The sequence below is a fragment of the Rhamphochromis sp. 'chilingali' genome, assembly GCF_963969265.1.
Source record: "Rhamphochromis sp. 'chilingali' genome assembly, chromosome: 7".
Classification (NCBI taxonomy): Eukaryota; Metazoa; Chordata; class Actinopteri; order Cichliformes; family Cichlidae; genus Rhamphochromis; species Rhamphochromis sp. 'chilingali'.
In genome coordinates this window covers 9,206,291-9,230,945 of record NC_137934.1, presented here as the reverse complement: position 1 = coordinate 9,230,945, position 24,655 = coordinate 9,206,291, and the positions used below count along the sequence as shown (strand labels likewise).

The 24,655-nt window shown below is 37.9% G+C and overlaps 1 long non-coding RNA gene across 1 annotated transcript; it reads right to left on the bottom strand.

Annotated features, from left to right (window-relative positions):
- Positions 1-223: 223 nt before the first annotated feature.
- On the bottom strand, positions 224-21,851 carry LOC308399499. The gene is made up of 3 exons (XR_013972183.1): positions 21,073-21,851; positions 8,574-8,733; positions 224-1,275 (listed from the first exon to the last, which is right to left on the bottom strand). It is a non-coding gene; the product is annotated as an uncharacterized lncRNA (long non-coding RNA).
- Between the last annotated feature and the right edge of the window lie 2,804 nt (positions 21,852-24,655).

The window sequence follows — 24,655 nt, the reverse complement described above, 5'->3', positions numbered from 1 at the left end:
TTTTGGAGGTTGCCGAGGCCAGGGAGTGGTCGTACGGACAGACATTTCCGGTGATTCTTTGACTACACAGGGCGCCCGTCTAAAAAGGTAAGGCACAAACCTCTTAAACTGAAATTTTGCTGTATTGGAGTATTATTCTATGTTACATCCCCTGGCTAGTCTAGGGGGTTGAAGGGACGAACATAAAGGTGGATAGAGAAGGAGGAGCCAAGATGGTAATTTTAGAAGGTTTATTTAATACTGGTGATGGGATCAGACTGAGGTATAATGTCAGGGAGAGCCAAGGCCAACATAACAAACAAAACATCCCTGATGTTGAAATAAAAGAAACTTACCTAACTCCAAAGAAACAAAATATACAACCTATAACCATAACCTACCTAACAACACATAAACAGGAGAAAACAGGGTGTCAAAACAAAAGGCAGCTCTCCCCTACAAGCAGTCTGAACATGAAACAACAATGCTCACACAAAATACAAAGGCATGCAAGCCTGCACAAGTATGGCAACCAAAATGACCAGAGGGCCCAGAAGCACAGCTCCACAGGCCTTAAATAGTGCTCTGCTGATTACCAATTAGCCGGACTCTGCGCAACATCCAATCAGGACAGAGGAGGTGGAGCCTGGACAAAACAAAGGGTTAATAGGGAGAAGAGACATCCTCCTGGGGGATGTAACATCTAAAATTGTAGTAACTGAATTACTGGTTGATTTCTGTTTGGAGTTTTATCAGTAATAATGAGAAAACTTTGAAGTAATGAGAAACTTTGAAGTAAGGATAATGAAACTTTGAGAAAGGCAGTACTGAGTTAAAAGTAACAGGACATTTCATGGGAAAATAGATCAATGTGTGATCAAGAAGTATAAATAGAAGTGTCAAGTCACGAGTTGGAAAACTCCCACTTACTGAAGACGTTCGGTAAGGACCCGGCGTGGTCATATTCCAGGTGGCGCTGCTGAGAGTTGTGGCCTCAGTTAAAAATAGCTAATGATCAAGAGGATCATTTTGGGATACACTTATTTGTCAGTAAAAAGAGTAATTTCGGACATGGAAGTCTGACAGAAGAATACCTGGTGTTGTCAAGGTGTTCAAGTGGCTCAGAATCTCAGACAACCGAGTCACTTATGATTTTGAGTTCCTTGGGTAATTGATTTTGAAGGAAAATCAATAAATATACTGTTAAGAAGACTTTCAGTATTGTGACATAAGTGAAGAATCAACTGTGCAGTTCTGGGAATATAACTGTGTTGACATTATCGGACCCAGCGTGGTCTGAAAGAGACAAAGAAATAGATCAGTGACGGTATTAATATATTTCTTTGAAGATTGGTGGATCTACTGAGATCCAGAAGAATAATCAATGCTGACTGAGTTGGTTTGAATGTTGATTGAGGGCGATCGTGGCTCAAGAGTTGGGAGTTCGCCTTGTAATCGGAAGGTTGCTGGTTCGAGCCCCGGCTTGGACAGTCTCGGTCGTTGTGTCCTTGGGCAAGACACTTCACCCGTTGCCTACTGGTGGTGGTCAGAGGGCCCGGTGGCGCCAGTGTCCGGCAGCCTTGCCTCTGTCAGTGCGCCCCAGGGTGGCTGTGGCTACAATGTAGCTTGCCATCACCTATGGGTGGATGACTGGATATGTAAAGCGCTTTGGGGTCCTTAGGGACTAGTAAACCGCTATATAAATACAGACCATTTACCATTTTGATTAATGATCCTCAACCATCACAGAGCAGTCTACAACTTCACTGTTGCCAGTGCACATGTTTGGAATCCCACATACACAATAAACAGCTGGGCAGAGTAGAGCTGGATAAATAAGTTATTAAATAACTATACATAGCAAATGTTATGACATTCTGGCATTTATGTGTCTGAAAGAAAAAATATCAGCTGACATATCAAATTTTTAAATAACTTAATATCAGTCTTTTAATCCTGTATCATTTGGTTTGCATTTCATCCAAAGATCCATCATAACTGTGATTATGTCAGCTATAAAATATAAAACAGATTACAGACAGTTTAAGGCTAAATTTAAAAACGAAGCTGATACAACTGGTTCCTGATCTGTTAAGTCTCCTTCCTCTTCCATCCTCCAATCCTGTTCTCTTTACCCCTTTTCCCCCAGCTTCATTTTAGCTGTAACATTCCCTTGATGGCTCAGCCTAGCTCATATTCTCCACCTCCTGAGTATCAGCTAATCATAGCCTCAGGTAGATTGCTGTCATGGACTTCACACAACAAAAAGGACAAAGTCAACTATGTTTGATCCCAGAGGGAAACACTTTGTCTACATGCCATGGTTACTTTCAACACACACACACACACACACACACACCTCGGGACCAGAGGGGAACAGGGAGCTCTAGTATAAAGGTCATTTTTTGCAAAAGAAATAAAATCTAGGAAAGAAATTTAAAACAGAACTGAAGAACTGAAAACATACTAAAGTTCAACCTGAATTCTTTAGTCAGTAAGCACTCACTGATTTTCATGCATTTGCAGAAAGTTAAGAAGTCTGAAAACTCATAAATGCTGTATGCACACAGATACACACGTTTTGTTTCAACAGACATAAACTGTGAGACTTTTCAATCTATATCTACAGCCTATTTTAATTTAACATGATGATTTTATATCACTTATACCTAGTAAGTAGGCTGTTTTAATTGTTTCTTAGTAAACAAGAGGCCTGTGGAGGCAATTCAGAACAGCTTTTTTTTTTTTTACATAATGTTTACCTGTGATGGTGCCTTTAAATCCCAATGACATCACTTGTTGGCTAGAGGAAACTTGTTTTAAACCAAGAGTAGGGCATTTTTATTGTTGGTATTATTTTTTTAAGCTGACATTTGTGCCCAAAGACACATTTTGTCTTTTTATGCCACCACCCATCTGTCAGCTTATCCAGGGGTTAAATTGAGATTTGGCATGTGGAAGAACCATAAGATCAAGTAACGGTGCACCAGTGCAGAATTACTTAGTATTAGAATTACTAGTCACGTACCATATTTTTTGGAATATAAGGCGCAATTAAAATCCTTTAATTTTCTCAAAAATCAACACTGTAATTTTATTTTATTTTATTTTATTTAATATCGGTACAGTACTCTGTTTTTGGTAACCATTGTCCTTGATGTAAATATGTAAAAATTGTGTATGTTTCTGCTCTGTGTCTTGTGTACTGTTTGTTTGTATATGTGTCTTTCTTGCTGCTGTTACACCCAAATTTCCCCTTGTGGGACAAGTAAAGGATTATTCTATTCTATTCTCATTGCACCTTATGTATGAATTCTGGTTGTGCTTACTGACCTCAAACTGATTTTATGTGTTCCACGGCGCTCAAAAATCTGTCAAAAAATCTTCTAGTACAACTTTGGTAAGCTACAAAGCCGCACCGCTTGATGGATTGTCGGAGCATTACAGCTGCCGTAGTCAGGAGCCTTGCGGCGTAATCTGGGTCCAAACTCTGTCCGCTTCAGGTGCCGAAGTCTAACGAACACTGCAACATTACTGAGAGTTAAAAACTGTCTAAATTCTTTCATCTTTAATAAAATGATCAGTGTTGCTGCTTACCAGGTGTAACAATTAAGTTTAACATCCAGGCAGCCATGAAAACTGAATGTATTAAATTTAACAGAGTTAGAAGTTAGCAGGAAGTTAGCTCGGTAGTTTCCACCTATGTTCTGGCATGTTCTGACTGAGAGATTTCAAAGGTACAGCTCTGCTATCACTTCAAACATAAATGAAGACAGAAAACTAAACAGCAGTCACGTTTGTAGGGTTACTGAAGTTGGGCTAGCTGGTCTATAAGGATGAGCTACGTGATCGCTAGCGACACAGCTATGTCAGCATAACATAAACACAGTGAAGCTGGAGGATGAATGCTAACTTTTTCCACTCTATAAAAGTTAACATGAGGGCTCCCAATGGTTAGGGACAAATGCAAACGGACTGAACTTCAGTAAGGAGAACAACTGAGATAATCCGTCCACAATATGAGGTTAGTCATTAATATACTGCACATGGGAATAGAGCAGTTGTGAGACAATTCAACATTAACAAATTAATGGTGCGGAAGTGGAGAAAGCAAGAAGAATGAGTTGAGTAAAGTTTGACTTATTGGACTGTTTTGTTTTGCTTAATGCGCCTTATAACCCAGTGCACCTTATATATGAAAACAGACCCGTTCATCGACAGTGCATCTTATGGTCCGAAAATACAGTACTTAAATACGCTGCTCTGTGGGGTTTAGCCTATGGAATTCAACAAGCAGATGTTTTAAGAGCTGTTTGGCCCTTAGATATTCTGAAGGTGTTCGAATGTCTTTGACCACTAAGCTTATCAGAAACAAAAATATATGGTGTCTGTGTGGGTGACCAGTATTAACAGATTCAAACACCATTCCTGTTCATGCAGGCACTCTTTGTTTTGCTCCTTCCTCCATGCCCTACTATTTAGTAGGCTTGGGTGGATCAATCCAAATATCGATAGTATCGACACCAAAGCTGGTATTGGTATCAGATTGATACTAGTGTAATAGGTTCTGTACTTTATTTCTCTTCTCGAAGAACATGAAAAAGAGATCTTTGTGAGTAGCAAAAGAAATGATGAGAGGAGGAAGTAAATCAGACAGAACCTGGTCCTAAACACAGAAAAAGAGGTCACTGTCACAGTCCTTTCAGAGAGTCAGCAACCAACCAGATAGCTGACACAGTGGTGAAAGTAATGTGTAATAACTCAGGTCGGTTCTTCAGCATTACTTAATGTTAAATTGTTATTGGTCATCATAGTTGTTAGTGGTCATCACATTTGATTCGTGTCATAAATTAAAGACACACCACTCTCCCCTACATAAGCTGCCTTTGTAAGTTTAAAGCATCTGTATTGGTATTAATATCAGCAGTACCGGCCCTGTATTTACTTTGTATTGTATCAATACCAAAAAATTGTGCTATCACAAAAAACTAGTGACCAGTGATCCTAATTCATGGACTCAGACAGCTGCAGATATCAAAGGCAAGTTGTCATTCCTGTTGGAGTATAGTTGAAATCCACTTATGCTCACCATGCAATGACAAAATATTTGTCATTGGTGGATTCAAGCACCCCTCAGCGGACTCGCAGACACGTCCTTGTCTAAATGTTAAACCCACAGGACCACGAGTAACTACGAGCAGCAGTGAATGACTGTATTTTGTTTCCCCTTCTGAGCAGAGGCAATGCTGTGAGGATTAGTTCAGGTTTTAGTCCTGCCTCACCACCTGCTGTGTGGTAAGCATAATGATTTCACTCATCATAATCACTGTAGCATTTACTCTGATTTTGTAATGCAGTGCTGGCATGGAGCAGAGTATTGTGTATGAGCGGTGTCTCCAGGGGGGTTATGAATAGAAATGTAAAGCTCCTGGTCTAACATGGTGTTATCAAATTGCTCTTCCTGCCCTTTTGCAAATCTACACACTCACACACGCAGACTTTCTAATCACATTGCAGCAACAGCAGCAGCAGGGGTTGGAAGTGTACAAGTCCTGATAGATGTTGCCCTCTAACTCAGCATCTAAGTTGGTCAGAAGGAGGAGAGCAGTATTATCACTTTTTGGCTCCATCCAATATTGATTGGAGAGGGAGATTGTGAAGAGATTGTGTGTGTGTGTGTGTGTGTGTGTGTGTGTGTGTGTGTGTGTGTGTGTGTGTGTGTGTGTGTGTGTGTAAGAATGAACATGAGGAGCAAAACATAAGAGATTTTGAAACAAAGGAATGAATACGATGTAGCAACAGTATGAGAACAATTAGACAGGGGACAGAGGAGAAAAGAGTAAGAAATGAGTGGAAATTTCATACTTTATGTATTTTTCATATTATTAAAGGAACACTCACCTTGACGACAAAATCCAGGCAACTTTCTTCTACTATCTATAGACTAACTATATAGTATATAGTTAGGTCCATATATATTAGGACACTGACACAAGTCTTTAGGTTTTTTTTACCTGTTTTAATGACACATATTCCATTTATAGTTATATAATGGACATGGGCATAATGTGCAGACTCTCAGCTTTTGTTTGAGGGTATCCACACTTAAAATAGATGAAGGGTTTAGGAGTTTCAGCTCCTGAGCAAGTGTGGGCATTTCCTTATGTCATTATCAATTAACCCTTTAAGACCTACCATAGAACCAAGTCCGCCAGAGTTTATATTATATTTTTACATGCTGTAGTGCCATTTTTAGGAGCTTTTCAAGTTGCTATACATCAATACAACCATTACAGCCTAAATTTTAATAATATGCATGCATTAAGTGCATAGTAATTACATAAATTGCAAAAAAGTGCAATAAACTACAAAAAAATTGAAAATCGTTTTTGTTTTTTAACATATATTTCTAGTTAGAGAAATTTAAGAGGCTTATCCCTCAAAACTGTAAATACAAAAAAGTTGCACAAAATAGTTTCCCACCACAGGAAATTTATTTTGAGTGTCTTCATAGTTTTATTTTTGAAATACACCAATTTCTATACACTGCAGGAAAAACGAAAATAAATATAGTGCAAATTTGCAAAAAAGCAGCATATGCATCAAAATAAACTATTTCCAGCAGTGCAATATTAGTCCTAAGCATCCCAGAAACGACACAGAAAGTCATAAAGTCAAACACCAGTATAAGCTCATGGGGCCTTGATGGTAAAAAACTACATTTCCGCGAAGATGACGTCACTTCCGGTTTCGGGCAGGTCATGGCGGACATGCGATAGTTCACGCTGATGGACATAGGAAGTGTTATGAAAAGCTGATCGGATCGGCAAAGCGTGTTTCTGGAATATTATGTTTTTGTTGCTGCAAGGGCTTTTTATGCAGTTTTTGCAAAGCTATATGGAAGGAAACTGTGACCTAGGACAAGCTGATGGCATAAGAAGTAAGTAGAATTCCTCTGGTTTCATATGCAAAAAAAATTATTGCGCTAGCTTACGTGGTTGCAGTGCTACCGGGATTTAAAAATAGTTACGCAAAATGGAGCGTGCCCGCTCCGACCGATTTTAAAGGGTTAAGCAGATAGAAAGGCCTGAAGTTGAGGTTTGGTGCTTGTATTTGGAAGATGTTGCTGTGAACAGACAACATGTGGTTAAAGGAGCTCCCCATTCAGGTGAAACAAGCCATCCTTAAGCTCCAAAAACAGAAAAAGACCATCTGAGAAATTGCTACAATATCAGGAGTAGTAAAATCTACAGTTTGGTACATCCTGAGAAAGAAAGCAAGCACTGGTGAACTCAACAATGCAAAAAAGGCCTGGAGGTCCACAGAAGAAAATAGTGGTGGATAATCACAGAATCATTTCCATGATTAAGAGAAACCCCTCCACAAAAGCCAACCAAGTAAACAAAACTCTCCAGGAGGTAGGTGTATCGATATCCAAGTCTGTCATAAAGAGAAGACTGAAACTAAACAAAGAGGGTTCACTGAAAGTTGTTAGCTGCTCAGAAGCCTCAAGAATAGAAAGGCTAGATTGGACTTTGCTAAAAACATCTACAAAAGCCAGCACAGTTCTAGAAGAAACGTTCTTTGGACAGATAAAACCAAGATCAACCTCTACCAAAATGATGGCAAGAAAAAAGTATGGAGAAAGTGTGGAACAGCTCATGACCCAAAGCATACCACATCATCTGGAAACCTTGGCAGAAGCAGTGTGATGGTTTGGCTGTGCATGACTGCCAGTGGCACTGGGACACTTGTGCTTATTGATGATGTGACAGAGGACAGAAGCAGCCAAATGAATTCTGATGTGTTCAGAGAGATGCTGGGTGGCATTTTATAATAAAGATGGACAAAGACGCAAAACATACAGCCAACACAACCCAGGAATTTACTGAAGCAAAGTAGTGGAGTATTCGTGGATGGCCAAAATCAGTCACCTGATCTTAACCCAACTGAGCATTTCACTTGTTAAAGACTAAACTTCAGACAGAAAAGCCCACAAACAAACAGCAACTGAAAGCTGCTGCAGTAAAGGCCTGGCAGACCATTAAAAAGGAGGAAACTCCGAATCTGGTCATGTCCATGAATTCAAGACTTCAGGCTGTCATTGCCAGCAAAGAAGAAATGAACATTTTATTTTCAGTTGTTTAATTTGTCCAATTACTTTTGAGCACCTGAAATTGAGTAATTATGTTAAAAAAAATTCTTCCTTACAAATGAAAGCTGAAAGTCTGCACTTCAGCGGCATTTGAGCGGTTTCATTTAAAATTCATTGTGGTAATGTAGAGAACCAAAATTTGGAAAAGAAAACCCTGTAGATTAAGCTTGCTGTAGCATGGCTTGCAGACACACTCCTTCTAACACAAAATGAGTGCAATAATGAGAGCACACCATATCATCCTTCTGTGCAGAAAGTGAATAGCAGGCAGCGACTTCAAGCAACTACGGGTGAAAGTAACACTTGCAGTGCAAAGTGGGCAGGACTCAAAATAAACATATTCTCTACATCCGGGAGCACGATTAAAGAGACTACCAGTGAGCGCACAGGATTTGGTTGATTGACAGATGCTCTCATAGTAAATACGTTAGAGGGTTACCTAGGCAACTGAAGTCTGGAACATCTGTGAGCGACCAGCTGTTAGTTTCAGAGCGATGCAGCACTGGTGAATGGCGTTCAGTGTGGACACAGCTTAAAGCAAAAGGGCCTTCAGAGGAAGATATCAACAAACACCAAAAGTGATTATATCCAGCACCAACCTAAAGAAATGAAGGATAGATATCAATTATGAATTGCAGCACTTATTAACATTTTTGCCAGAGGTTAAATAAGAAGATTGATGCAATATTCATATGCAGGATTTTCAACATGCCTATTAAAAGTGTGACACCCCACAACATTCTCCCGTGTTGTGTTTGTCCGTCTGCACAAAAAGCGTTTAGTGTTATAGTTGGATGGATAGCAGTACATGAATCAGTTCACAAACACACACAGTAGCAGTCAACAGAAAAAGTCAACAGAAAAAATCTGCAAAAAAACACTTCCAAACTCCATTATAAAGTCTTGAGTCTTGAATCTCAGATGTTGTCCACCAGCTACGCAAAACACATTTTTAAAATTTAGTTTATTCATGGATTAAATAAAATACACATTAACTAAAAATAACATATTACTTGGTAACATTTAAAGGTGCTGGATATTATTTTTATCCCACTGAAATGCTGACAAACATGGCCAGAGGTGCTGTATATTTTGGATGTCCAACCACAAGATACATCTTGAGAACATCTTTAGATAATTTCTTTAAAGTTTTTGCACAAAACCTTCAAGTCAACAAATTGCCTTTTAGTGGTCACTGTGGCCTTGGGTCTGTCCCTATCTTGATCTTTCAGGAATTTTTTGAGGGAATTTTTACAAATCCGACACAAACATTCACTTGGATTGAAAAGTAAAGAAATTATAATTTTGTGGTCAAAGGCAAAGGGTCACCGTAACCTCACAAAAGATTGCCGAGGCCATAACCTCTTTGAATATAGGATTTAAGATTATGATATGAGAATTTTTTTAACCCCCCCCCAAAATTAAAATGATTTTTAATTAATTTATTATTATTAAAATAAAATAATGAAGTAATGATGATGATGTCCTCATGGACTTCCTCCATATACTCCCAGCAATTAGGAAATTAACTGTATTTGCCAACAAATAAACTATTAAAGTAAGTTAAATATGTTATTGATAAGATGCACTGAGGAAGAAAGGTTGCAGTGAAGGAACTGCCAGTTAATTGCTTGAAGAAAAAAAAAAGTGGTACCTGACATTGTAGATTATGAAAAGCACGCCACTGAGGCTGGTAGAGGCAGCCAAGTCTCTCAGCACTTCTCATAGTTTGTTTATGATAATCAAGCTAATATGTCAAAATAATTGGGCAATGATTTATTCATATTACCTTTTACTTTGACCCATCAGCATACCATGTGACTTCCTGCCTCAGGAAGCATTATTCTAAGCATCATGACTTCATGGCTGAATGCAGATAATAAAATAAAATTAAAAAAAATAAAAAACTTTTTATGATTCTCATTTGAGTGATCAGGCATACAGAACCATGGCTGTAGAGGAGGCACTTAAGTAGCACAATAAGACAAAGAGGAGGATTTTTGGTGCTGTGCACTTGCACAAATGCTCAACAGAACTTATTATGGATGATGCAGACTTTAGCTTTTGTCCTTTTTTTATGAAGTGCATTAAACCATTTTTTTTTCAGTGCAATAAATGTTGTGCTCTGACACAATCAGTTTTTGCATAAAAAGGTATGCTGGAACGCTATAAAAACATCTATAAGCAAAATACCAAACAAAATCTTGATCTATGAGCTGCTTGAACAAAGTGTATGATGACTGAGAAAGTAATAGGAGCTGACATATCCACCTTTCTCGCTTAAGTTCAGTGACGCCTGCAAAATAACATCAGAATGCTTTGTAATGCCCTGAGGTGCCATGTGTGACTGTGAAGATTTGCTCCAAAGAAATTATTGGTGTCACAGCAAATCTACAATATATTTTCCCCCTTTTTAGCAGCTGTTTTCACTTGTTTGTGTCATACTAGAACATGCAAAATTAGTTTTTACCAGATGTTCCTTTAATTGTCACAGACCAAAAACATCACTTGTCAATAATAAGTCCTGTACCTAAATAAGTGTTATCTTCTATTTATTAAAACAATATTTTATCGAGTTTGATATTTTTTCTACAACGTGATAGCAATAGAACACCACAAAACATCAGTTAAGTGAAAGTCTAATGATCTAATGTCAATAAAGGAAAAAACAACAATTGGCCATGATGAATAATTGAAAAGAACAAAGTTAAATAGAAATTTACATATGCAAAAACAAATGTGTAAACATGTACACAGGAGTTTACTTGTTCACTCAATATGAACCTGTATAAATATTGTCTACATGTCGTATAGAAAACGATAAATTGCATTTAAATAACTAATAGCAAATGAGAATATTAACAGCAAATATTGTTTTTTTTCCTTTTGCTTGAACAGCAGGACTGTTTCTTTGCAGCATTCAAAAATAATGCTGTAAAGAAATTAACTTTTTTCTGTTTTAATACAAAGATCTATTTGTTTGACAGCATGAAAGAATTTGCTCTTTCTTTGTGTGTCTTAACAAATTAGGTCATATTCATAATGCCTTTTCTCTTTTCTCTTTCCTGTTTCAGCTGTTGACAATAAAGTATTCAAAATAATACTTTTTGGTTTAAGAAGATAATATAACATGAGTTTCATGTGCATATACTATACATTCACCCCCTACTTTGTTAGTTACACAGCTGAACACATTTTTTTCCTCATAACTGCCTTCATTTCTAATGATAGACCAAGATTCAACATTGTCAGTGTTGGGAAGGTTACTTTTAAAATGTATTCCACTACAGATTACAGAATACACGCCCAAAAATGTATTTTGTAATGTATTCCGTTACGTTACTCAATGAGAGTAACGTATTCTGATTACTTTGTATTACTTAATATATTATCAAGCTTTGTACAACTACATGAATGTACTATTGCTGTGTGATTTATTACTATTACTGAAGGTTATTCGCCATACTAATACCAACTAATACCAACTAGATTTTCTTAATATAATAAATATATAAATCTTTAGATATAAATCTTAATATAAAATGAGTAACAGTAGGGTGGACATTAGGTAAGACTGCACTTTTTGCAGCGATCTCATATAGAAAACTATTCCATGACGTGTATATAAAACAGGTCCGCGCCTCCTAACCGTAAAGCCGTAAAACTGTAAAGGGGCCTCTGGCTAATACATCGGGTTCCGTGTCGGGCTTGTAGCCAAAGTAGCAACACTAGTAACAGTACATTTGCATAATGACTGAAACAAGCCCACTGAAGGAACAATGGGCTGGGAGGTTAGTTCCATAATTCTCATGACCATTGATCAACAACCACTGACCAAAACCCACTGATCAAAGGGGTGCTTTTTTGAACTGCAGGTCCTTGAAGGGTAATACAGTTTGAAGCTGGAGGATCTCTATGTAAATATCCGATAGAAGCTAGGTCCCCTAACTTTCAGTAGCTGTTTCCACAATACTGATGAAGGAAAACGCTGGGCTGGCATGTAAAAGGGCATTTATTCCATTCAAGGACCTGAAGCTCCATAAAGCACCCCTCCAATAGCCAAACCCACCTGTTCTCTGATTGGATAGTTAAATTTGTGATTGACATGACACTTGCCAATCAGATGAAAGGAAGAAAAACGGGGTCAAAATTCGTACTTGTAACTTGAAACTTGAGTGCAGAGTTTCACACGCATTTTTTGGCTAAGTCCACACACAAATCTTTTTTACGCACACACAAATTCTTTTTATACAAATTCTTTTTACACATACAAATCCTGATTTACAAGTACAAAATATTTATGTCCACAATTTGAGCCCATACTATTATTGCTTTCTCAAATTGTTTGGATGTCTGCTTCAGAAATAGATGATATCTTCACACTCAGTATTCACATGTAGACAAAACAAACACAGGAAACCGAACCTTTCTGTTTTCCACTGTGTCCAGACTTAAAAACTTAACAGCTAAGTCACTGACACAACCTACAGGCATTAAAAGATTTGTCCAATCATTAGCAGTGCATTCCAATGCTATTTGGTACTTTCTGAATAGGTCCCCTGAAAAAGATTGAAAGAGTGCCATTTCAACCATTACATAAAATGCCTTGACATGGCGGGGGTGAAGGGAAGGAGCTTGAATGTTTAAAATTGTGTCCTCACAATGGAACATTCTTCAGGGGCATGCATTTTTTCAGAATCAAACACCATTACGATAATAGGTTGGGGCTTTTAAAGATACAACCCATCTGATGGCTAAAATGCTTTTTGTATTTTCTTTCTCTTTTTGACCCAATCTCTGACCCTGTGGGTGTGTAGGAGGATAAAAGTGGTTTAAGATGCGGATAAGGATCCACTGTTTGTGCTTACAATGCCTGAATTCCCCAAAATGGATATATGTATGATCTATGTGTAGACACATGTTCACACAGAGCTGTAAGCTTCCAGGTTTAACCAAAGTTCATTGCCAACCTTTGGACTCGAAGCACAGCTGCATGGCATCATGAGGGAAGTTTGTGCATTTTTACAAAAAGAGGAACTTGACAAAGGAAAATCCACCGCTGTTCTTTTCAACTTAGCCTTTGAGCAACCAAGGTGCATTACAGAAAGGAGGGAAACCACACAGTCCAATTGATTACTGTGAAATACAAAGAGACACCGCACTTTTATCAGTGGCTACTCCCCTTCTCTCTTTGGAGTTTAAAAAGCGTGGCATTCCCTTAAACCTCTGTGAAGCTGTGACACAGATTTAAGATCAATAGCTACAGATATCACCAGAAGGTCACTATTTATTATTTCTGCAGCTTCCGAAATAAGCACACGCACAAAAACTCCCATATGAATTACATTTATTACTACACCAAGTGGTCTCATTTCAGCTTTAATAGGTAGCTCTCCTTTAGATTCTGATACCATTATGACCATCTGAAGTGAACTGTAAGTGTTGGCTGTCATTGTGTTGACTTTACTACTAATTTACATAAAAAGCCAAACATTAAACCTTTCCTTTCTTGCAGTAGTACACAGAATGATTCTCTTCTCTTTTATGAATACTGCACAATCCCCAGTAGGGGAAATAATGATCACTTCAACACCAGCTGCCTGAGTTATTTTTGTTGACCCTGGACCATCCCAGCAGTAAGCAGCATCTTTTAGCTATTTTAAGTTCACTGATTTTATGCGCCTTGGTGAAGTCTCCATTTACATTTATTTATATCACTAAGGTAACAGAGCACGATGGTGATGTACAAATAATGTGTGAATATAATACTAGGGGATGCCATTTACAGAGCAAGATTCCCCAAACCGTAAAGTTTAAAAACCGTAACAACTGCTCTTTGTAAGGCGTCAGTGCAATCAAATAGTTTGATTTTCCTGTCTGTAGAAGAATTTGGTTTTATGCCAGCACCATGCTCACATTGTGTTTGAATAGCCTGTAATTATTTTGAATTGGTTGTATTGAAGGTCTATTAACAACAAAAGGGCCATTTGCCTCTCTGATAATGGTCTCTAAATGATGCCCATCGCGCTTTTATTCTCATGTCCTAAGTGGCAGTTACAATAGTAGATAATCTTCAAAGAGTACAGCATGCTCTGTCCTTTTTCCAGGAATTGAGCCGCACACTGGGGGAATTGTTTTAAACTCAGTAGGATTCCACCCCGCTTTCAACCTGCATGGGGATTTTTTTATTTTCATTTTTCTGGGCCATATGAATTGGTTTTGGCATTAAAGATATGCCTTTTTTAGCAATACCACAGCCAGAATGAGAAACAAAAATGTCTCTGCCAAACTAGAAAGTGGCTTAATATTGTCATATGGTTTTTTGCCTTTTAGAAATGTGTCTTTTCTCAAAATGTATTTTGTGTTGAGTGTAAGATGATTAAATAATATGCTTTGAATAAATTAAGCCAAATGCATTTTGCCTTTAAAAAATGCAGTAACTGAAAAACCTCTAGAGCATAAGTCTTGAGCCTCCTCCATTTATTTATATTTTGCTTCCAAAGAGCTAGACTTTCGTGTCATTTTTTTAAGTGATAATTTTCAGTCCAGTCCTTTTACCGGACCACTTAACATAGATACACATGAAATCGACAAGTGGAGGGCAACAGAAGAAATGACAGGCCTAAAAAACTATCTGCAACAGCAGATGTCCTTAGAGACTAAGAAAAACTCCAGTCAAAAAACTGACACAGGATCTGAGAGATGCATGTGATTCTTCAGTTGATCCATCTGCTGTAAGCCTTATTAGAAATGGTTTCTCTAAATTGGAAATTTTCAGTTCGAATCATCATCATTTCCATGTAAGAAGCCAGTGTAGAGGTACAACAGAGCAATCCGTAAAACATGGTGGTGATTCTATAACTGTCAGCCAGAACAGTCCCGTCAGATTTTGATCCACGATGCAATACCATCTGGAAACAGACAGAAGAGTCTGAGGTATGTTTGACTGACAATGGCTTAATTTTTCAGCATAACAATGATCCCAAACACATTGCCAATGCAGTAAAAGCATGCCTGGACAGAAAAAAACACAATGGAATGGTACCAGCCATGGACTGCCTCCCACAGAGGCCGGACATCAATATATGGGACGACCTTGACAGAATGGAACAAAAGGCAGCCAACATCCAAAGAAGAGCTTTGAATGTTCTTCAAGAAGCCTGAGAAATGTTCTGAACACTATTTAAAGAAATGAGAAGAAAGCTTGCCTGAGAGAGTTCAATCTGTGTTGAAGAATAAAGTGGCTATAGAAAATATTGACTTTCAAGTTCATTATTATTGCTTTATATAACATATTTCATTTAGGTTTGCACATGTTTAAATAAATCACTTCACCTATTTCCCATTTTCCTAGGAAAATATAAAGAAATAAGGGATGGCTCAAACATTTTCCGCAGTATTGTATGCCATGATTTTGTCATTTGTGTTGACTCTGAAAAAAATATTTCTTGCCCTCCCCTTCCATCTTGTCACTCAATTCCGTCTTTCTCCTTTTCCACTTTATTTAATCTCTTTCCTCACATAAAATAGACTTCCTATCACAAAGACAAGTTGGTTTAATATTCTACCTCATTCCACCACATTCAGCGGATGCATTTAAGTCAGTCACTCACTTTCTCATCCAGTTTTAGTTGTTTGCCAACTTCACTTCTTTTTCATTTGTGTGTTCATTTTCAACGAGATGAGTTGGGAAACAGTTGTATCCATCATCCCTGTGAATCTTTTCTCCTTCTCAGCATGCTCTCATTCAATGTGCACAGAAATGAAGCCTAAAGTTATGAACTCAGTGGTCGATGTACTTTTATAGGCAAATGCTGACATTTTGAAGTACGGTTTTGTGTTAATGTTTAGTGCCATTTGATTTGAACTATTTGTATGCCCCAAAGAAACCCAGGTTTCCTGAAGAATTTCATGGTTGGTTGAGAGGAAAAGATTGTGAAGCAGCGTGTGGACCATGGATTAATGGTCTCCTAAGAAAATGAGTACTATTGAATTTTTTTATTGATCCAAGAGCTCTTGAAGGCCAGACTCAAATTTCAGGTGGTTTAGCTATATTTATCTCACCCATTCTGACAATCATTATTGATATTTGGGACAAAATATCTAGTAATGTGAGAATTTTGGGTTTTTTTTTAACAGGAGACAAAAAGAGGAGAACTCTCACCAGGTTAATAAAAGAAGTTAAATATTTAATAACATGTCTCCCCATGTGTCCAAGACAACTGTGATCTTTGTGGAAAACTAACACTAATCTGTAGCGTTGCTGAGTCTCTATGAGGTTGTACATAAGCACAGCTTTGAGCTAAATTCAACCAGTTCTTAATGTCAGCATGCCAACATACAATTCCAATTTCCTTGATGTATGCTCAATCATTCAGGAAATCCAAAAAAGTTGTTCCTGTTCATCTGGACGTAGCATTTTCAGTGGGAGAAATGTTTTGTCAATCTTCCAAGTGACTTCTTCAGTCTCAGTTGACTGCAGGTTTCCCCAACCTTATAAAAAAAAACATTTGCATAATGACTGACACGAGCACCACTGACTAACAATGGGCCATGAGTCCAGTTTCAGGATCGCTATTATGCAAATTGTCTTGACCATTAATCAATGACCACTGATCAGTGACCATGAGTAGCATTCACAGAGAGTTGTGGAATGGCTGCAATTACAGCATTGTAAGATGGTAACAGACGTGTACATCCTCATAATTGAAAGAGCAGCCATTGGCCTGCAGGTGTAAATAGACTGCGGAGTCCTGACAAGTTAGTGCTTCTATGTTGTGCCATCTACGTAGTCAGAGGTTGTTTGGTATCCCTGATCTATAAATCACAGCATTCTTCCCCACATTTATCAGCGTACACTATATTACTCTTTATGTCACTGTGGACCCGATCCTTGGTGTGCACCAGTTTTTGGTGCGACACTGAAAACGCTACAACCACATGAACGGAATAAACTTTTGAGGTTTTACTTAGAAAGCAAATAATCTCTTGATTCTGATTTACATTGGACTTAGCAAGGAGTTGGCAAGTGTCAGTGTCTTTCATGCAAACTACAGGTGACTGCAGCAATCTGCTATCAACCAGAGCTATTACAAGGTCTTTGGTTCAGCACCCTCTTTGTGACTGTTTTTACCTAGCAACAGCCATCAACCACACGCCAACCTTTTAGCAAATGACCCAGCAACCAGAGATTGCCAGGGGTAGGTCAACTGGTCTCTATGGTTGTGTTTTTGCAGGTATTAGTTAGAATTATGTAAATAATGGTACTGAATAAAAACTCTAGACCATAAAAATTATTACAATTTATCTGACTGGTTTTATGCAAATATCTCAAAAAAGCAATAAGGCAAAAATCTCGCAACCTGCAAGAGACACAAGGTTTAGTCATAGGACCATCAACCATCTTGTGGTTGTTGAGGGAGTTAAGGCTAAACTAAAGTCAATCAAAAACAAAAACATATACACAGTCACTAATATAGTCACCCCCCTGTGTGGCTTTGCTGATCTACTCTTCTCTGATAGGGTTCAGTTCTACAAAACTACAAGGAGAAAGATCAGGTCAGCACCACTAACAACAGCAAAGTCACCCATTGTTCACAGACAAAGGACTGTGACAAATCCCTGACAAAACCTTGTGTGTATTGCTCCCCAAAGTACAATAGAAGACAAGATTGTGTGTCAGCTTCATTTCCACTGTCAAAGCTCTCACTGGCAAAGTGCAGTCTGAAAAGCAATTACGTTCATCGGGGAGACGTAGGCATGATTCAAAATTAATTCCTATTGTCAAGCAAATGGGGGGAAAGGAGCGTTCTTCTTGTCTGCTTGACTCATTGAGATATGGAGTCAGCAGACATATTCAAATCAGTCATGTTTTTAGGAAATTCCTCACAGTTCTTCATAATCTGTTTTTCTATGCGCTTTCTTTTTTTTCTTTAAGTATCACTTTTATGCTTTCAAAGATTTTATACTTATATAAGTTACACTAAACTTGATAAAGAGATGGTCAAGTCATTATATGAGCGGGAACTTTTATGAGGTGTTTTGAAGTGTTACATGTATCTAACACATCTGCTATGTTCACTATTAATGGCATCTACTAACAGAGATAAGTCATCCCTGTCCTAGTAGCAGACCCCAAAGGTGTTTAACACACTTCAGTTCAGTAGGATTTGTATGTCTGTCATGTCAGGCATACACTTAGTATTAACATATAATATATTTCCAGATAAGTTATTTGAAAAAAGGGTTAATGACAGAAGTATTAGCCCATGGTTAAAATTTTCAGTTCGGACAGACAGTACTTTTTTATGTTAAAAACCAAATGAATTAAATCACAATGTTTTCAAAACCACAATCACTATATGAGGATTAATTGAAATGCGGTCACTGTTCTGTCAGACTAATCCAGTCACCATTGGACAATGTAGTCATCCAGCCATTTAACCCAGACGAGAATATTACATGTGTAACATGTACAAATCAATATCTGACTATGATCCCATCAGCCAGACCACACTTGAAGGTTTTCAGGCAGAAACTGTGATCAGATCTCACCCAGGTGTAAATCCAATGCTTGCAGGGTGACAGTCCACGCTGCGAAGAAAAAAACATCAGCTAAGTCTGAGCAATTGAAAGGTCACCTAACTCTGCCCCTTCCTGCTAACTCAAACAAGCTTAAGAAAAGCTCCTGGTTGCAGCAGTAATGCTAGAATCGTGTAGGAAAAAAGAGCTCTTCTTCCTTCAGTGTAGGAAAGAAGGATGCTTCTTCACCTAATTCAATAACAAGTACATGTAAATACCAGCTGTTAATGCAATGGATGGATCACAAGACCAGATTACAGGTTAACATCAGGTGCATATGGCTATCTAATATCACTATCCAACTTTATTGATTATGTGTCTTCACATTTTTTTTGCCAGTTGTAAATATTATGCAGTTTTTAACAAAAAAAAAAAATACTGACAAACACAACAAAACAGTGCAACAACAATGCAGCCCCAAACCCAGGCAGAGCCACCTGTGATTTTACTGATGGCTGTAGTCACTCACTGTTGTGCCTCTCTCATGACAGAGACAGCATTGATGACATGTTGAACCAACATTTTCAAATTTTGATGTATTGCTCTGTAAGACCTCTTGCTACTGATTTTCAATCCAGTTCTTGTTTAATTTCACACATCTCAACTCTGGCATACCTCTCTCATGGTTTCCCTTCCTTTAGAACAATTTCTTACAGCAGTTCTTCCACTGAAACATTTTCCGAGCTTCAGTAAATAGAAGTTGGATCAACTGAAGGATCAGATGGGCATTTGAGGGTAGTAAACATCAAATATTTGGAAGCAGTGCATACAGTGCAGAGCTATGCAAACCTCTTTGAGTCGGTTGTTGCACAATTGGTGTAAAAGTACTAGTAGATTGAATTAAGGAAATGGGGAAAAATTTTTGTATTTATGCAATAGACCACTCAGGCTCATTGGAAGCAAAATATAAAGAAATGAGAGATGATTCAAGAGTTTAGAAAAGTACTATATTCTTACAGGAAATTTGTAAAGTCTAAATCTAAAACCCAAGAAAGCCCATTAAAGGCTACGATGCACATATTGTGTGTTTCATACACATAAATCAGACTGCCACTAAGAGCTGGATGTGCCCATAAAACACCTCCTCCTTTACCATTCCGTCTTCACAGCTTAGTTTTCCAGCTAATATTTATACAGACACATGCTTGAGCAGATGTAGTGAGCTCTAATCACTTGCTAAGCATGCTACCGTGTAGCAAGCCATAAACCACGAGGAGGTCTTTCCTTTTTTCCCTTCCTCTACCATCACCTCTTTTTTTTTTTATCCTCTGTTAGGGAGCGTTAAGCCACATGTTGCCTGCTATAAAAAGAGGGATGTCACAGTAACAGATGTATGTTTTTAGTGTATCTTTGTATTTTGAAATCCCTTTAATGTTTTATCCAGTCTGTCTTTACCTTTCATCCGCTTTCCAGTTATTTTTTTTCCACAACAACCCCCTCACCTTGTTCTGAAAATATATTTCCCTTTTATTCTGCTTCTCTTCAAAAGATTTAGGGTATCTATTTTCTCTTCAAGCATATGCCAGATGCTAACACTATGCAGTCAGCACAGTAGCTATCAACAGCTGTGAATCAACTCAGCAGCTGCTTCTTAAGGTGTTAGCCACAGACTTGTCACCCTTGCACCTCATAATCTTGTCAGTGTATGACCTTAGAGTTGTGTTGCTAATCTGCCTCTCAGCGACAGATGTCCTGTTATGATACCACAAGAGAAGGACAGTGAATTATGATGCTATCTCTTGCTCCTCTATTAGTCAAATTAGGCATTTAGAGGTCTTTCACCTTTATTTAGAAGGCACCACATCACTATACTAATTGAGTTGAGAAGCAGACATGTTACATCTTCCAAGATCAGGTGAAATGCTTTGCTTATTTCAAGAGCATATTGATATAATAAAGACTGCAAGCTACTAATGCTGCACATGATATTTCAAACACACTCTACCTAAGCTGCTAAATTTGCTATCTACGACTTTGAAATGTCAGTGTAACTTTGCTGCCTGCTATTTTGACCACCACACCAGCATCTACCTGTAGACTTTAGTGGATTCCATATTAATCACTTCCTGATTTCTACATGCATACTATTTTTTGAGAATGATGACATCAGAGTACAAATGCTAATCAGTATTCTGCTGCAGTGATAAATCATTTCAAATATGGGTTTCTTGAGTCAAACACACAGTGTTACAAGGATTGAGCTGAACTATATTGGACTATGTCTTTAACCCTTTAGAGCCGATCGGAGCGGGAACGCTCTGTTATGCGTAACTATTTTTAAATCCCAGTAGCACTGCAACCACGTAAGCTAGCGCAAAAATTTTTTTTGCATATGAAACCGGAGGAGTTGTACTTACATCTGATGCCATCAGCTTGTCCTAGGTCACGGTTTCCTTCCACATAAAGCTTTGCAAAAACTGCATAAAAAGCGCTTGCAGGAACAAAAACATAATATTCCAGAAACACGCTTTACCGATCTGATCAGCTGTTCAAAACACTTCCTACGTTGGAATAGACGTCAGCGCGAACTTTTGCATTTCCGCCATTACCTGCCCGAAACCGGAAGTGACGTCATTTTCGCGGAAATGTAGTCTTTTTTGCGATCAGGGCCTCAGGGCCTATACTGCTCTTTTTAAAAGTTATCTTTGACTTTATGACTTTCTGTGTCGTTTCTGGGATTCTTAGGACTCATATTGCACTGCTGGAAATAGTTTATTTTGATGCATATGCTGCTTTTTTGCAAATTTGCAGTATAATATTTATTTTCATTTTTCCTGCAGTGTATAAAAATTGGTGTATTTCAAAAATAAAACTATGAAGACACTCAAAATAAATTTCCTGTGGTGGGAAACTATTTTGTGCAACTTTTTTGTATTTACAGTTTTGAGGGATAAGACTCTTAAATTTCTCTAACTACAAATATATGTTAAAAAATCAAAAACGATTTTCAATTTTTTTGTAGTTTATTGCACTTTTTTGCAATTTATGTAATTACTATGCACTTAATGAATACATATTATTAAAATCTGGGCTATAATGGTTGTATTGATGTATAGCAACTTGAAATGCTCCCAAAAATGGCTCCACAGCATGTAAAAATATAATATAAGCTCTGGCGGACTTGGTTCTATGGTAGGTCTTAAAGGGTTAAATACCCTGTCTAAGTAAGTGTTACTAAAAAGAAACAGCTGGGATAACATTGTGCAACTAATTAAGTTAACTTTGGGTATGGAAAAAGTCAAGTGAAGTCGAAGTTTTTTCCTATAGCACATTTAATAATAAACAACCTCAGTGCAAAGTGTAGGTTACACAAAATATAAACTATACATAAGACTAAATATACCTCTGAGATCTCTAAAATGCCCCCCCCAAAAAAAAAGATTCACCAGTTTGCAAATATTCTAGATCAATTTTAGAATAATATACATATAATATAATGTACCTCAAGGTAAAATTGCAAAGAATTGGAATATCTCACCATGTACAGTCTACAATATTATCAATAGATTCAAAGATCTGGTGAAATCTCTCTTCTCACTGAACAAGGAAGAAAATCAGTACTGGAAGCCTGCGATGTCTTTAAATTATTACTAAAAACATGAACAAATATCCACACTTTAGAAGAAAATTACAACAGCAATGTAAAAACAAAGCAGGTGAGCATGAATTTTCACATGCACATGATCCTTTTGGGGTTTACAAATGCACATATGTTAGCCACACAAACGCACACACCTGACAATGACCTCACCTTATCTTATCCTGTCTAAAGTATGAAAAACAAGTTGTGTACTCTGCAGATAATGTCCTCTGTGTATGAGCATGTGGCACTGTTCAGTTATTTTGTGTTCTTTTTCATATTTAATGGAGCATATTTGCACTATGCATCACTGTGAGCCTTATGTTCAACATTTGGTTTCTCTGAGAGTTCCCAATTTATCTATTTTAATTCTGCATCACTAATCAGACGTAGAAAACTGGAAAAGTGCCCACACCGACGCCAGCCAGCTGTATCTTCAACAGGCATGCAAACATCTGTAAGAACCAGGATCTGTATCACTGGTGAGTCTATTTAAGGTAATAGCTTCCCCTGGCACAAGCCATCTGACAGAGCTAATTACGATAAAGTCTCGGCTGGGAGGTTTCACGCGCTGCCTGAGAAACCTTAAACACAGAAACTGGCTGTTTTTCACTGTTTTTCTTTCTTTGTTTTCCCTCTCAAATCACTGTTCCATTGCTTAAGCACTCGTAACTCCCAAATGGAGACCTTGCTCATTAAGAGGATGGAAGCATTTCAGATTTCTCCTCTTCCTCCTCCTCCTCCTCCTCAGCACAACAGTATGAGGAGCATTTGATTGACAGGTGGGACATTTCTGTTGGTGGCATCTCTCCCAGGTGTCCCGTTTCCTCACCGGGGTATGTTTTTATGGGTACACACATGCATGGAGGACTGACAGAAACAATTCTGCTCACATACTCACAAATCGGGATAAATAGAAGTGAACACAATGCTGCAGACACTGCCAGAGAGAGACTGGTGGATTTCTGTCCCAAAAGACAATAAGTGAAAATTAGGAGCACAGGGTCTGATATTGCTAAGGATAAACAGAGTTTCCACTATTTACTCGGTTTAATTTAGTAGTTTGCACTCGCCGCTTTAGAATATGGAAGGTTTTAAATTAAGTTTGTTATTCCCTCAGTAACTCAGATCAGTGTGTGTACATACACACCAATACCCAAATCCTTACATATTCACACAGTTTTATACTCAATTTAAAACTGAACTTGAAATAAGCAAATAAAGAGTATGATTTGGCATTCGCTGGAAACCAGTAAATCCCATTAGTAAAGGAGATAGAGAAGAAAACCAAGCAAAACAACAGTAAACACAAGATTTAAACAAATAGATAAATTCAATTTAAAAATAATATCAAACAGTTCTTCATTTAAACTCTTTAAAATATGGATGATGGTTTTATGGAAGATCTGCAAAAACCAAAAAAATCCCCAAAATCTAGCACAGGCTAGATAGAGTAATTTCCTTTGCTTTTTTTTTTAAAACCCACAGAGTCTTGCCATAGTCTAGAATAATAGGCTGGAAATAGTAAAGGCTTAGTCTCACAAACTGGTTTTATTGGAAGCACACTGTCATGAAACATGTACCTAATTTTCATAGAGAGAGAAACCGAGCGAGGTCAGGCAGATAAAGCAGGTTAAGATTACTTCACACGCGAAATACTTTCATTTGTCGCTCGCAGGCCCCCGCCTACAAACCACAGCTTGTCCGATCGTAATTTAGAGACTACAGCCGGGAACAGCAGGCAGGCATGTCAAGCTCTGAATTTCTTTGCATGTTGTGCTTGGGCTCTAGTGAAGGGATGCTAATTTGCATTTAAAGTGGTTTGAGAGAGGTGTCCTTTTTCAATGTTGACAAAACAAAAAACACAAGCAAAAGCATGTCTTCCCTCCAAAATCTGAGGTAACTCATCCAGCTAACCAGCTTACTAGAGGGTGTACAGTGTACACTAGAAGTGACAGTCACATAGGTCAAAATCAAGGCACGTGTATTCATAGCTTCTAAAATGACAAAGATATATGTAAATTTACATTAATCAATAAAAAGTAAATACTTTATAGCTATAATTAAAATACAGGCATCTGTTATCACTGACAATATTTAGAAAACGAAAGAATATTAAAACGACATCGAGTACATCTAATTTTCAGTTAGCCTTACAAGGTTATCAAATGACCTGAAAACATTCAAACTTGTCAGCTTCAGATGTATGGGCTGTTTTATCCATGGCATGAAAAGTGTGACCATGAGACTTCACAAAGATGGGAAAGGATACAGAAAGAATAGCAGCAAGCTAAAATTATGCAGTAATCAGGAGCGGTAATCAGGAGGTGTAAGAGCCACTTGAGCACTAATCAGAGCTG